This window comes from Palaemon carinicauda, chromosome 3 (assembly GCF_036898095.1).
Source record: "Palaemon carinicauda isolate YSFRI2023 chromosome 3, ASM3689809v2, whole genome shotgun sequence".
NCBI lineage: Eukaryota > Metazoa > Arthropoda > Malacostraca > Decapoda > Palaemonidae > Palaemon > Palaemon carinicauda.
This window is the reverse complement of record NC_090727.1, coordinates 133,089,207-133,094,074: the sequence shown is the minus strand read 5'-3', so window position 1 is coordinate 133,094,074 and position 4,868 is coordinate 133,089,207.

Sequence of the window (4,868 nt, the reverse complement as noted above, 5' to 3'; positions counted from 1 at the left end):
ATAATGTTCATCTCTTCTCATGACATGACCATACCACCTCAGTCTACTTTCTTGGATCTTATCTGATAGTTTTCCAACTCCTGTGGTACCCCTAATTACCTCATTCCGTATCTTATCTCTTCTTGTCACCCCGCACATCCATCTCAACATTCTCATCTCTGCCACATCCATCTTCTTCTATTCTGTCTTCTTTATTGCCCACGCCTCCGCTCCATACATCATTGCCGGTCTCACAACTGTCCTGTGTACTTTGCCTTTCAACTTAACCCCTATTTTCCTGTCGCATAGTACTCCACGCACTTTTTTCCAATTCTTACATCCTGCTTGTATTCTGTGGTTTATTTCTGCCCCAAGATCACCATCCTCTGCAACTGTTGATCCTAAATACTTGAAATTTTCAACTCTTTTCAATCGCTCTCCTTGTAAACTAACTTCCCCATTCACGCCATTTTTCAATCTCAAATACTCTATCTTTTTCCTGCTGATCTTCAATCCTCTATTTTCCATTTCTCTTCAGTTAGACACAAAATATCAGATAATTTCATAATTTCAGTGGTTGGTATTACTATGAATAGAGATCTAATCCCATACAGTAAAAAACCAACAATACTGATAAAAATAATCACTATAAAGGTCAAATATTTTGACCATAAAAATAAGAAAATTACGTATCAATTTCGTATCTATTATAAAGAATTCCGTCGCCAATAAAGCGTTGGTACAAACTTTGTTTTGCTGCATCTGTTCGACTGAATAAATGGAATTCTCTGCATTTTACTTTAAAAGCTGAGAGAGAGAGAGAGAGAGAGAGAGAGGAGAGAGAGAGAGAGAGAGAGAGCGAAAAATTCAATATTCACTTTGCTTACCAATCTTCTGTAAAAATATGACTATTGAATTTTTTTCCCACTGGACATGAATGCGTTTGACAACACTGAAGTTTCATATTCCAAACTTGGAAAAGAATTTTGTTTGATAGAAAATTACGAAGAAATTCTATCGTTAAATTGATGTAAAATTGAGCCATGGGTTAATTCTGTGAGATTTAACACTTGAAGGCTTTAAAGGCCGCTCATGAATGACAGAGCCAAGGGACAGCGATATTGTCCTATCAAGCAGGACAATGCCCTAGAGACTGACCATATATATATACATAAGAAATATTTATTTTAATGTTGTTACTCTTGTTACCTAAAATATTTTATTACTTCTAATGTTGTTACTCTTGTTACTTAAAATATTTTATTACTTCTCTTATTTCCTTGTTTCTTTTCCTCACTGGGCTATTTCCCCTGTTGGAGCCCCTGGGCTTATAGCATCCTGCTTTTCCAACTAGGGTTGTAGCTTAGCAAGTAATAATAATAATAATAATAATCAGCGTATAAGCCCCCATCTTCACCCAAACTAGGACCAAGAAGGGCCAAACAATGGTTGCTGATGACTCAGCAAATAGACCTATAAGCTCCCACAAACCCCTTATCCTTAGCTCACAAGATGGTGAGGTTGAAGCGACCAAAGGAACTGACGAGTTTGAGCGGACACGAACCCCAGTCTGGCGATCACCAGGCAAGGACATTACCACATAGACCACACCAACAGTGAGTTTATTTTTTTACGACGAGACTGTGCTCTTGTTCAAAAATAGATACATTGGGAAGGTCTCTATATTTTCTGCCATCAGTCTATTCTGAGGATATGATTTGATTATTTAATTCTGCATGTTTTGAATATTGTTCTCTTGTCTGATCTTCATTGTCCTGCTTGCTAGGGCAATGTCACTGCCCCTTACCTCTGTCATTCATGAGCGGCTTTTAAACCATTAAACGCCCGTATGAAAAAAAAAAAAATAATGAAATATGAAAGGCCATAAAAATCATTAAAAAAAAAATAATAAAAATAACATATCTCCTGAAGATAAAAAAAAAAAAAAAAAAAAAAAAAAAAAAAAAAACTGCTAACCTCCCTGAAATAATAGAAGAATAAAAAGTCTCCCGATTCGGAGCGGTTCCTTCGCATAAAAATGCGAAAGCATTGAATATGCAAATAAAGGAAAAGAGAAAATAAAAAATACTAAGAGGACTGGAGAGAGAGAATATTCGTTGTACTCATGGACGCAAATCGCAACTGACTGCCAGTAAACTTGATGGGGGGAAATGGAAGCCTCGAATCATATTACTTTACAAAATGACAAAAAGTGATTGGGGAAATGATAAAATACTTTTGTTCGTGAGTAAATGTAATAACATAAAAAAAAAAAAAAAAAAAAAAAAAAAAAAAAAAAAACTGATGGAAAACAAAAAAGTGGTCGGTTGCAATAATTGCCTTGCAAAAAGTAAAGGGATTGAATAGAGAAAGTTATGGGTAATTTCATGAAATCTAGATTTTGTTACTGTCAGATTTTTCATTATGAATACCCAAATGATTCGCATCCTTCAAGATATATTAACTTATATTCTTGTTTCAAACACACACACACATAAAGAACTTATATATAAAACATATTTACAATACACACACACACACACACACACATATATATATATATATATAATATATATACATATAAATAACTTATATATAAGACATATTTACAATATACACACACACATATATATATATACACACACATATATATATATATATATATATGTGTGTGTGTGTGTGTATGTAAATATAAATACATATATACATATATATATATATATATATATTAAACAGCAATAGCAACAAATGCAGCCGTTTCTAGTCCACTACAAAACAAAGGCCTCCTTATTCGTGTTTAGGGTTTGGCCATTTTCATCACCAGGCTGGCCACTGCAAATTGGTGATGGTGGGAGAATTTAAGTCTGTCCGCTTACAGCAAACCAACAAAGTATGGGTGACCCTGACAGGTAAAACTTTATTGATCCTGGTAATATACAAACCCATTCACCACATTAAAGTGTGTGTGTGTATATACATACATACAATCTTATCCGTACTGCTTTACATTTTTGGCTGATGAAAAACTTGAAAAATAAATAAACCTTATGGTTCTGTTGCTGTCCGCACGTCATTCAACAATCTATCTCTACATCAACGCAATCAAACAACTGAAATGAGCAAAACTAAGTCGAAAACACAAAAGCGAAGCCGAAGAACGGATTCAAAACTCTGCTTCGACTCCAGGCTTTGCCTCAACGGAACTGTATTTTAACCTTGATTGGATTCCCTTATTTCTAGTGACATAATCACAAGATGAGAGAGAGAGAGAGAGAGAGAGAGAGAGAGAGAGAGAGAGGATATGAAAGACAATCTTATTCGTACTGCTTTACATTTTTGGCTGATGAAAAACTTGAAAATAAATAAACCTTATGGTTCTGTTGCTGTCCGCAGGTCATTCAACAATCTATCTCTACATCAACGCAATCAAACAAATGAAACGAGCAAAACTAAATCGAAAATACAAAACCGAAGCAAAGAACGGATTCAAAGCTCTGCTTCGACTCCAGGCATTGCCTCAACGGAACTGTATTTTAACCTTGATTGGATTCCCTTATTCCTAGTGTCATAATCACAAGATGAGAGAGAGAGAGAGAGAGAGAGAGAGAGAGAGAGAGAGAGAGGGAGGGAGAGAGGGAGATCACGAAGACAATCTTATCTATACAGATTTACATTTTTTTGCGGATTTAACAATCTATCTCTACATCAACGCAATCAAAAAACTGAAATGAGCAAACTAAATCGAAAATACAAAAGCGAAGCCGAAGAAAGGATTCAAAACTTTGCTTCGACTCAGGCTTTGCCTCAACGGAACTGTATCTTAACCTTAATTGGATTCCCTTATTCCTCGTGTCATGATCACAAAATGAAAGAGAGAGAGAGAGAGAGAGAGAGAGAGAGAGAGAGAGCCATAAACAATATAAAACGCACTTGGAAGCCGTAAAGTTTTAACGGTCACTTGAATGCGGCCATGAAATACCGGTATTTCTCCTCCAAACGTTTTGCCACTGTCTTCGGAGATGCGTTACTCTCCTTTAAATACTTTGGGAGAGCCTACTCTCTATGTCATACAAAACGTAAAAAAAATATATACAACTAACTCAAAGTTAAGGACACCTTGCAATGGAGGTCTCTCTCTCTCTCTCTCTCTCTCTCTCTCTCTCTATATATATATATATATATAATATATATAATATATATATATTTATATATATATAAACATATTAAATACATACATATATGTATATAGCATATATATATATTATATATATATATACATATATATAAATAGATATATATATATATATATATATATATACATATATATATATATGTGTGTAAGCCCAAATCCACACCCAAATATGCAAAACCACTTTCTTACAAACTTGCAAACAGAAAAGAACGTTATCTAAAGTTCTTCGAACGTTTACATTATTTAATTTGCCTTTCGAAAGAAATTTATAGGCCTTTTGACCCCCACCCCTCCTCCTCCTTTCTACAAATGACATTCTGATGAACCTAATGAAGGTTTGCATCAGTCATGCCACATTAATGGAGAGAGAGAGAGAGAGAGAGAGAGAGAGAGAGAGAGAGACTAATCAAATTTCATTAGATACACAGACGTGGAATATCAACTTTATCTTTTTATTGCTGCAACTATTTACTTGTCTACTAAGTTCGGGAACAATTATGACAAATCCCCCCTTTTTAAAGCTGACAATATCTCTCTCTCTCTCTCTCTCTCTCTCTCTCTCTCTCTGTATATATATAATATATATATATATATACAAAAACTTCCCAACTTCCCAAGAAGTTACCATTCAAAATTCTCTCTCTCTCTCTCTCTCTCTCTCTCTCTCTCTCAAGATGAGTCGCCAGGGTAAGAACTA